The sequence below is a fragment of the Pseudophryne corroboree genome, chromosome 5, assembly GCF_028390025.1.
Source record: "Pseudophryne corroboree isolate aPseCor3 chromosome 5, aPseCor3.hap2, whole genome shotgun sequence".
NCBI classification, from domain to species: Eukaryota; Metazoa; Chordata; class Amphibia; order Anura; family Myobatrachidae; genus Pseudophryne; species Pseudophryne corroboree.
The window spans coordinates 629,457,538-629,468,997 of NC_086448.1; the positions used below are offsets into that span (position 1 = coordinate 629,457,538).

The 11,460-nt window shown below is 50.2% G+C and overlaps 1 pseudogene; it reads left to right on the forward strand.

Moving 5' to 3' along the window:
* Positions 1-604: 604 nt before the first annotated feature.
* On the forward strand, positions 605-723 carry LOC134931606 (5S ribosomal RNA; annotated as a pseudogene).
* Positions 724-11,460: the final 10,737 nt, after the last annotated feature.

Genomic DNA, 11,460 nt, shown 5'->3' on the forward strand with positions numbered 1-11,460 from the left:
CGAGGACACTTCTGGCACTCCCACACTGCTGACACCCCTGAATAAATAATTATCCGATATATCCTGCCGAGTTGTTAACTTGTTAACACTGCCTTAGTATTGTCAAGAAGTCTTTTATGTGCATATAATATACATACCAATGTTTATTTATTTCCTATATTCTTCCTTGCGATACCATTGTAATTTGTGACAAACCACATTTCCCTTGGGATCGTTTAAAACAGTACTTTAGTTCCATTGTCCAATATATGTGCTCACTGAGGTGATCACTCTCTGAGCCTGATTGCAGCCACAGTATAGTATATATATATACACATATATATTTTTTGCATTATTCTTTTGCATTTCTACCCTAATTATTGAGACACATCAATTTTGAACTAAATTATTTGCCTCATCTGTCTCGTGGATTCTCATCCTCGATTCACGGAGCACAGAAGCCATGAAAGTGGGTGCTGTTGACTGTGCCTAACGTGGAAAGCAGATTCACCTAATCTTACTCATCTTCTCTTTTTTCTCCTCTTTCTAGCTTCTCTCTATCATTTCCTACTGATACTTTTTTCGTATATAGGTGCACTCTCATTGGCGTACTGATCATACTATTCTCTACTATCATACCACGCTGCCATCGCCCGATTTCGTCCGATCTTGGAAGCTAAACAGCGTTGGGCCGGATTAGTATCAGGAAAGGAGACTACCTGTGAATACCTGGTGTTGTAGATCAGGAATTTTTTCCTCTCTGTGTGAGAAGAACACGCCAACAGCAGTATCACCACTATTTCTTTCCTATATTCTCTTATCCAGCCAGTGGATGTTCAATGCAGATCAATGTGTTTTTTCTACTTACAATCATGATATTTATCGAATGATTCAGGTGCTAGAGTCTGGTGACCGCCAAACAACTATATATCTACTTAATTTAAGTGATTATAGTTGAAGATTTATATATGAACACCCTTACCACTCCTCGGTCCTATCAATACAGTTATCTGTACTGGTCAGGGGAACAGGTGGTATGACAATTCTGTGTCTACAAACCTTTCCAATCATTCTCTATATGAAGAGACCAGAACATTTTAACATTTTCCTCTTTAATCTTTATTTCTCTGACGTCCTAGTGGATGCTGGGAACTCCGTAAGGACCATGGGGAATAGACGGGCTCCGCAGGAGACTGGGCACTCTAAAAGAAAGATTAGGTACTATCTGGTGTGCACTGGCTCCGCCCTCTATGCCCCTCCTCCAGACCTCAGTTAGATTTCTGTGCCCGGCCGAGCTGGATGCACACTAGGGGCTCTCCTGAGCTCCTAGAAAGAAAGTATATGTTAGGTTTTTTATTTTACAGTGAGACCTGCTGGCAACAGGCTCACTGCAACGAGGGACTAAGGGGAGAAGAAGCGAACCTACCTGCTTGCAGCTAGCTTGGGCTTCTTAGGCTACTGGACACCATTAGCTCCAGAGGGATCGACCGCAGGACCCGTCCTTGGTGTTCGTTCCCGGAGCCGCGCCGCCGTCCCCCTTACAGAGCCAGAAGCATGAAGATGGTCCGGAAAATCGGCGGCAGAAGACTTCAGTCTTCACCAAGGTAGCGCACAGCACTGCAGCTGTGCGCCATTGCTCCTCATACACACTTCACACTCCGGTCACTGAGGGTGCAGGGCGCTGGGGGGGGGGGGCGCCCTGAGCAGCAATAAAAACACCTTGGCTGGCAAAATAATCACAATATATAGCCCCAGAGGCTATATATGTGATAATTACCCCTGCCAGAATCCATAAAAAAGCGGGAGAAAAGTCCGCGAAAAAGGGGCGGAGCTATCTCCCTCGGCACACTGGCGCCATGTTCTCTTCACAGTGTAGCTGGAAGACAGCTCCCCAGGCCCTCCCCTGTAGTTTTCAAGCTCAAAGGGTTAAAAAGAGAGGGGGGGCACTAAATGTAGGCGCAATATTGTTTATACAAGCAGCTATTGGGGAAAATTCACTCAGTGATAGTGTTTATCCCTACATTATATAGCGCTCTGGTGTGTGCTGGCATACTCTCTCTCTGTCTCCCCAAAGGGCTGTGTGGGGTCCTGTCCTCAGTCAGAGCATTCCCTGTGTGTGTGCGGTGTGTCGGTACGGCTGTGTCGACATGTTGGATGAGGAGGCTTATGTGGAGGCGGAGCAGATGCCGATAAATGGGATGTCGCCCCACACCAGAGTGGATGGATAGGTGGAAGGTATTAACCGACAGTGTCAACTCCTTACATAAAAGGCTGGATGACGTAACAGCTGTGGGACAGCCGGCTTCTCAGCCCGCGCCTGCCCAGGCGTCTCAAAGGCCATCAGGGGCTCAAAAAAACGCCCGTTACCTCAGATGGCAGACACAGATGTCGACACGGAGTCTGACTCCAGTGTCGACGAGGTTGAGACATATACACAATCCACTAGGAACATCCGTTGCATGATCTCGGCAATAAAAATTGTGTTACACATTTCTGACATTAACCCAAGTACCACATAAAAGGGGTTTTATGTTTGGGGAGAAAAAGCAGCCGGTGTTTTGTTCCCCCATCAGATGAGTGAATGAAGTGTGTGAAGAAGCGTGGGTTCCCCCGATAAGAAACTGGTAATTTCAAAAAAATTACTGCTGGCGTACCCTTTCCCGCCAGAGGATAGGTCACGTTGGGAGATATCCCCTAGGGTGGATAAGGCGCTCACACGTTTGTCATAAAAGGTGGCACTGCCGTCTTAGGATACGGCCAATTTGAAGGAGCCTGCTGATAAAAAGCAGGAGGCTATCCTGAAGTCTGTATATACACACTCAGGTATTATACTGAGACCTGCAATTGCCTCAGCATGAATAGTGCTGCTGCAGCAGGGTCTGATACCCTGTCAGATAATATTAATACCCTAGACAGGGAGAATATGGTGCTAACATGGAGCATATTAAAGACGTAGTCGTATATATGAGGGATGCACAGAGGGATATTTGCCGTCTGGCGTCCAGAATTAATGCACTGCCAGGAGGGTATTAGAGACCCGGCAGTGGACAGGTGATGTTGACTTTAAAAGGCACATGGAGATTATGCCTTATAAGGGTGAGGAATTGTTTGGGGATGGTCTCTGGGACCTTGTATCCACAGCAACAGCTGGGAAGAAAAATTTCTACCTCAGGTTTCCTCACACCCTAAGAAAGCACTGTATTATCGGGTACAGTCCTTTCGGCTTCAGAAAAGCAAGGGGGCCAAAGGCGCTTCCTTTCTGCACAAGGGAAGAAGGAAAAAGCTGCACAGACAGCCAGTTCCCAGGATCAAAAATCCTCCCCCGCTTCCTCTGAGTCCACAGCATGACGCTGGGGCTCCACAGACAGGTGCGGTGGGGGCGCGTCTCGGGAACTTCAGGGACCAGTGGGCTTGCCCACAGGTGAATCACTGGGTTCTGCAAGTAGTATCACAGGGATACAAGCTGGAGTTCGAGGCGACTCCCCCTCGCTGTTACCTTACATCAGCCTTGCCTGCTGCCCTCGGATATAGGGAGTTAGTACTGGCGGCAAATCACAAGCTGTACTTCCAGCAGGTGAAATTAAGGTACCCCTCCTTCAACAAGGCCGGGGTTACTATTCCAAAAATGTTGTGGTACCGAAACCAGACGGTTCAGTGAGACCCATTCTAAAATTGAAATCCTTGAACACTTATATACGAAGGTTCAAGTCCAAAATGGAATCGCTCAGGGCGATTATTGCAAGCCTGGAGAATTTCAGGGTATCACTGGACATCAAGGATGCTTACCTGCATGTCCCTATTTAACCTCCTCACCAGGAGTACCTCAAAATTGTGGTACAGAATTGTCATTACCAATTCCAGACGTTGCCGTTGGTCTGTCCCCGGCACCGAGGGTATTTACCAAGGTAATGGCCGAGAGAATTATCCAGTACTTGGACAATCTCCTTATAAAGGCGAGGTCCAGGGAGCAGTTGTTTGTCAGAGTAGCACTATCTCGGGAAGTGCTACAACAGCACGGCTGGATTCTGAATATTCCAAAGTCGCAGCTGGTTCCTACGACGCATCTACTGTTCCTGGGGATGGTTCTGGACACAGAACAGAAAAAAGTGTTTCTCCCGCAGGAGAAAGCCAAGGAGCTGTCATCTCTAGTCAGAGGCCTCCTGAAACCAAAACAGGTGTCGGTGCATCACTGCACGCGAGTCCTGGAAAAAATGGTAGCTTCCTACGAAGCAGTTCCATTCGGCAGGTTCCATGCAAGAACTTTTCAGTGGGACCTCTTGGACGGGATCGCATCTTCAGATGCATCGGCTGATAACCCTGTCTCCAAGGACCAGGGTGTCTCTGCTGTGGTGGCTGCAGAGTGCTCATCTTCTAGAGGGCCGCAGATTCGGCATACAGGACTGGGTCCTGGTGATCACAGATGCCAGCCTTCGAGGCTGGGGGGCAGTCACACAGGGAAAAAATTTCCAAGGGCTTTGGTCAAGTCAGGAGTCGTCCCTACACATAAATATTCTGGAACTGAGGGCCATTTACAATGCCCTAAGTCAGGCAAGACCTCTGCTTCAAAACCAGCCGGTACTGATCCAATCAGACAACATCACGGCAGTCGCCCATGTAAACCGACAGGGCGGCACAAGAAGCAGGATGGCGTGGCAGAAGCCACAAGGATTCTCCGATGGGCGGAAAATCACTTCTTAGCACTGTCAGCAGTGTTCATTCCGGGAGTGGACAACTGGGAAGCAGACTTCCTCAGCAGACACGACCTACACCCGGGAGAGTGGGGACTTCATCCAGAAGTCTTCAAACTGTTGGTAAACCGTTGGGAAAGGCCACAGGTGGACATGATGGCGTCCCGCCTCAACAAAAAGCTAAAGAGATATTGCGCCAGGTCAAGGGACCCTCAGGCGATAGCTGTGGACGCTCTAGTGACACCGTGGGTGTACCAGTCGGTTTATGTGTTCCCTCCTCTGCCTCTCATACCAAAGGTACTGAGAATAATAAGAAGGCGAGGAGTAAGAACGATACTCGTGGTTCCGGATTGGCCAAGAGGAGCTTGGTACCCAGAACTTCAAGAAATGATATCAGAGGACCCATGGCCTCTACCGCTCAGACAGGATCTGTTACAGCAGGGGCCCTGTCTGTTCCAAGACTTCCCGCGGCTGCGTTTGACGGCATTGCGGTTGAATTACGGATCCTAAAGGAAAAGGGCATTCCGGAGGAAGTCGTTCCTACGCTGATAAAAGCCAGGAGAGAAGTAACCGCAAACCATTATCACCGTATTTGGCGAAAATATGTTGCGTGGTGTGAGGCCAGGAAGGCCCCTACAGAGGAATTTCAGCTGGGTCGTTTTCTGCACTTCCTACAGTCGGGAGTGACTATGGGCCTAAAAATTGGGTCCATTAAGGTCCAGATTTCGGCTCTGTCGATTTTCTTCCAGAAAGAACTAGCTTCACTGCCTGAAGTTCAGACATTTGTAAAGGGAGTGCTACATATTCAGCCCCTTCTGTGCCTCCTTTGGCACGTTGGGATCTCAACGTGGTGTTGAGTTTCCTGAATCACATTGGTTTGAGCCACTTAAAACTGTGGATCTGAAATATCTCACGTGGAAAAAAGTGGTCATGTTATTGGCCTTGGCTTCGGCCAGGCGTGTGTCAGAATTGGCGGCTTTGTCATGTAAAAGCCCTTATCTGATTTTCCATATGGATAGGGCAGAATTGAGGACTCGTCCCCAGTTTCTCCCTAAGGTGGTATCAGCTTTTCACTTGAACCAACCTATTGTAGTGCCTGCGGCTACTAGGGGCTTGGAAGATTCCAAGTTACTGGACGTAGTCAGGGCCTTGAAAATTTATGTTTCCAGGACGGCTGGAATCAGGAAAACTGACTCGCTTTTTATCCTGTAGGCACCCAACAAACTAGGTGCTCCTGCTTCTGAGCAGACTATTGCTCGCTGGATTTGTAGCACAATTCAGCTGGCGCATTCTGCGGCTGGATTGCCGCATCCTAAATCAGTAAAAGCCCATTCCACAAGGAAAGTGGGCTCAGCTTGGGCGGCTGCCCGAGGGGTCTCGGCTTTACAACTTTGCCGAGCTGCAACTTGGTCAGGGGCAAACACGCTTGCTAAATTCTACAAATTTGATACCCTGGCTGAGGAGGACCTTGAGTTCTCTCATTCGGTGCTGCAGAGTCATCCGCACTCTCCCGCCCGTTTGGGAGCTTTGGTATAATCCCCATGGTCCTTACGGAGTTCCCAGCATCCACTAGGACATCAGAGAAAATAAGATTTTACTCACCGGTAAATCTATTTCTCGTAGTCCGTAGTGGATGCTGGGCGCCCATCCCAAGTGCGGATTGTCTGCAATACTTGTATATAGTTATTGCTTAACTAAAGGGTTTTTGTTGAGCCATCTGTTGAGAGGCTCAGTTATATTTCATACTGTTAACTGGGTATAGTATCACGAGTTATACGGTGTGATTGGTGTGGCTGGTATGAGTCTTACCCGGGATTCAAAATCCTTCCTTATTGTGTCAGCTCTTCCGGGCACAGTGTCCTAACTGAGGTCTGGAGGAGGGGCATAGAGGGAGGAGCCAGTGCACACCAGATAGTACCTAATCTTTCTTTTAGAGTGCCCAGTCTCCTGCGGAGCCTGTCTATTCCCCATGGTCCTTACGGAGTTCCCAGCATCCACTACGGACTACGAGAAATAGATTTACCGGTGAGTAAAATCTAATTTTTTTGGATCGTTTAGATGGGTAAAATGTGTTTTTATTATTTCTAATAAAAGTTATGTTTTAATATTCTCTGTTATTTCTCATACATCATAGGAACTTTCTTTCCTGCGTAGAGTGCGCCCACACAAGAGCCTTCTCTTTCTCCCTTGTTAGTCGACACCTCCCACACTGTCAACACTGCTGGCACCCCTGCACCAAGGACACTTCTGGCACTCCCACACTGCCGACACCCCTGAACTCCTGCACTAAGGACACCTCCAGTACTCCCGCACTGCCGGCACCCCTGCACTGGGGACACCTCCGGCACTGCCAGCACCCCATAACTCCTGCAAGGAGGACACCTCCTGCACTGCCGGCACCCCTGAACTCCTGCACTGAGGACACCTCCTTCACTGCCAACACTGATGGCACCCCTGCACCGAGGACACTTCTGGCACTCCCACACTGCTGACACCCCTGAACTCCTGCACTAAAGACACCTCCAGTACTCCCGTACTGCCGACACTATCGGCACCCCTGCAGTGAGGACACCGCCAGCACTGCCAGCACCCCATGTCCTCAGTCCATGAGTGCTAGCAATAGGTGTGCCAGCAGGCCAGGGGTGTCGGCAGTGTGGGCGGTGTCCTCATTGCAGGAGTGCCGGCAGTGTGGGCGGTGTCCTCATTGCAGGAGTTCAGGGGTGCCGGCAGTGTGGGAGTTCCGGAAGTGTCCTCGGTGCAGGGGTGCCGGCAGTGTCGGCAGTGCAGGAGGTGTCCTTAGTGCAGGAATTCTGGCAGTATCCCCAGTGCAGGAGTGTCAGCAGTGCAGGCAGTGCCGGCGGTGTCCTCAGTGCAGGGGTGCAGGCAGTGTCGGCAGTGCAGGAGTACTGGAGGTGTCCTTAGTGCAGGAGTTCAGGAGTGTCGGCAGTTTGGGAGTGCCAGAAGTGTCCTCGGTGCAGGGGTTCCAGCAGTGTTGGCAGTGTGGGAGGTGTCCTCAATGCAGGAGTTCAGGGGTGCTGGCAGTGTCAGCGGTGTGGGAGTGCCGGAAGTGTCCTCGGTGCAGGGGTGCGAGCAGTGCGGGAGGTGTCCTCAGTCTAGGAGTGCTGGCAGTATCCCCAGTGCAGGTGTGCCGGCAGTGCGCAAGGTGTCCTCATTGCAGAAGTTCAGGGGTACCGGCAGTGTGGGAGTGCCGGAAGTGTCCACGGTGCAGAAGTGCCGGCAGTGCGGGAGGTGTCCTCAGTCCATGAGTGCTAGCAATAGGTGTGCCGTAAGGGCGGCGGTGTCGGCAGTGCAAAAGGTGTCCTCATTGCAGGAGTGCCGGGAGTGCGGGTGGTGTCCTCATTGCAGGAGTTCAGGGGTGCCGGCAGTGTGGGTGTGCCGGAAGTGTCCTCTGTGCAGGAGTGCCGGCAGTGTCGGCAGTGCAGGAGGTGTCCTCAGTGCAGGAATGCTGGCAGTATACCCAGTGCAGGAGTGTCGGCAGTGCGGGAAGTGCCGGCGGTGTCCTCAGTGCAGGGGTGCCGGCAGTGCGGGAGTACTGGAGGTGTCCTTAGTGCAGGAGTTCAGGGGTGTCGGCAGTGTGTGAGTGCCAGAAGTGTCCTCGGTGCGAGAGGTGTCTTCAGTGCAGGAGTGCTGGCAGTATCCCCAGCGCAGGGGTGCCAGCAGTGTCAGCAGTCAGCGGTGCCGGCAGTGTGGGAGTGCCGGAAGTGTCCTCGGTGCAAAAGTGCCGGCAGTGTCGGCAGTGCAGGAGGTGTCCTCAGTGCAGGAGTGCTGGCAGCATCCCCAGTGCAGGGGTGCCGGCAGTTCCGGCGTTGTCCTCAGCGCAGGGGTGCCGGTGACTTACTTACCTGCTGCAACGTTTTCAGCCTGTTCGGTCCTGGCTCTGACGTCAAACACCCGTCCTGGACACGCCTGCGTTTCTCTCACCACGCCTGCGTTTTTCTTACCACTCCCAGAAAACGGCTTTCTTACCACTACCCGAAAATGGCTGCAAACGGTGAGTTGATGTCAATCTTCGTGCGATCGTTGCCAGCGTCGTTGCCCGGCGATGGCCGTGCGTGCGCATAGCACCCGTCGCGCATGTGCAGTAGGGACCGATTGCAGCTGTGCGAACGACGACACGCTGCGATTGGGTCGTAATGACCCCCTAAGTCCAGAACTACTTAGAAACTGCACAACATTTTTTTACCATAACAGACCTGCACAAGTGATCAAAGCCTTGCTATGGGAAAAAAACAACCTCCATAGGCGGAGGTTAGTTGGTCGCATGGGCTGCAAAAAGCAGCTTCGTCTGATCAACTCGTAATGAGGCCCTTTATTTGGAAATATTTTATCATTGCAAAATCTTATAATATGTTCTTTTACTCTATAGCACTAAGGTTTTTATTAACTTATTATTTAATTTCACTTTAGACTACATTCGCCTCTGTGCTTTGAGCAACATACTGTATAGTAAGCAGGGATGTGCCCACCGCACTTCACTGATAGTAACATTCCCCAGCCAGGATAAAATCTGTACCCCCCAAGGAGTCTACTTCAAAGTCCTCTCACACTGAGATTTTCACACCTACACAATTAGCAATTAGACTTTAAAGCTGGCCATACTGATTACAGTGTCTATTTAACAGCAATGTTAGTGCAAAGCTATGTTACGTGATGCACTGGCCACCCAGTGGTGAAACTATGAATTGTCATGAATTGTCACGGCACAATATGACGGCACAAAAACACAAGGAATATATGTCATGCCAAATTTACTACCATGGCACTGTTTTCAGAAAGGTAATAGTGGACACATCTGTATGAGAACCCGGCGTCCAAAGGAAGCTTCCTGGGAGGCGGAAGTATCAAAGGCATAGAACCTAATAAACGTGTTCACAGAAAACCATGTAGCCGCCGTGCACAATTGTTCTGCGGACGCGCCACGGCGGGCCGCCCAAGTAGGTCCAACAGACCGAGTAGAATGGGCATTAATAGCAGCAGGAGCTGGGAGAACAGCCTGTGCATAAGCATGTGCAATCACCATTCTAATCCATCTGGCCAAGGTTTGCTTATTCGCAGGCCAGCCATATTTGTGAAAACAAAAACAAAAAGGGAATCTGACATCCTGATAGCGGCAGCCCTCTCCACATATATACAGAGAGCACATCTAAAGACCGCTCATTGGAGGACAAATCAGAAGAGCTAAAAGCCAGTACCACAATCTCTTGGTTAAGGTGAAAATATAACACCACCTTAGGTAAATAACCTGGGCGAGTTCTAAGAACAGCCTGGTCACAATGAAATATTAGAAAGGGTGGACGACAGGACAATGCACCTAAGTCCAACACCCTTCTTGCAGAGGCGATAGCCAGTAAAACAACACCTTGGCCGTGAACCATTTAAGGTCCACCGTCTCAAGAGGTTCAAATGGAGACTCGTGCAGGGCATTCAAGACAACAGACAGATCCCACGGAGCCACAGGAGGGACATAGGGAGGATGAATCCGTAAGACACCGTGAGTGAATGTATGAACGTCAGGTATAGACTCATTTTTCTCTGAAACCATACCAACAAGGTAGATATGGGAACCTTGAGGGAGGCCAGACGAAGGCTTAAGTCAAGGCACCTTTTCCAGAACAGCCAGAATTCTGGAAGTTCTGAATCTGTATGCATCATAATTCTTATCAGCACACCAGGTGAAGTAAGAATTCCAGACCCTATAATAAATCCGAGCAGATGCCGGTTTGCGGGCTTTTAACATAGTTTGGATGACCACCTCAGAGAATCCTTTGGCTCTCAGGAGTGATGCCTCAAGAGCCACGCTGTCAAAGCCAGCCTAGCCAGGACCGGATAAAGACAAGGGCCCTGCACGAGGAGGTCTGGGCGCTGAGGAAGTATAAGAGGACATTCTGTCGATAGACCCTGCAGGTCTGAGAACCAATGCCATCTTGGCTACACTGGAGCGACTAGAAGTAGAAATCCTTCTTCTTGTTATAACTTCCGCAGGACCCTGGGCAGGGGTGACACTGGAGGGAATATGTAGGACAGCCAAAAGTTCCATGGAATTGCCAGTGCATCCACAAATGCTGCTTGAGGATCCCTTGTTCTTTATCCGAAGACCAGAACGTTGTGATTGGGTCAAGATGCCATCAGGTCTACATCTGGTAGACCCCACTTGTCCGCTAGGAGTTGAAAGACTTCTGGATGAAGACTCCACTCTCCAGCGTGCATGCCCTGGTGACTGAAGAAGTCCGCTTTCCAGTTTAGGATGCCTGGAATGAACACTGTCGATATTGCTGGCAGATGGCGTACCGCCCAACAAAGGATTTTTGACACTTCCATCATAGCCATGCAGCTTAGAGTGCCGCCATGATGGTTTATGTATCCCCATCCCCTCAGACTGGCATCCGTTGTCAGCAGAAGCTAGTCGGGGATCCAGAAGGGACGGTTCCTGCTCAATTGCTGGTCCTGTAGCCACCAGGTCAGCGACAGACGAACCTCTGGAGTCAAAGTGATCATGTGAGATCTGATCTGATGAGGTAGGCCATCCCATTTAGAAAGGATTAACCTCTGCAAGGGTGAGACTGAAATTGAGCATACTCTACCATGTTGAATGCCGACACCATCATGCTAAGTACTTACATCACCGAGTGTATCGACACTTTGGGGCAACAAAGGAAGCATCTTATCCTGTCTTGACTGTGTGTGTCCAGGAGTGCTCCCAGGTGCACCATGCGCTGAGCTGGGACCAGCGAGGATTTCTTCCAATTGATGAGCCACCTGTGGGCTTGTAGGA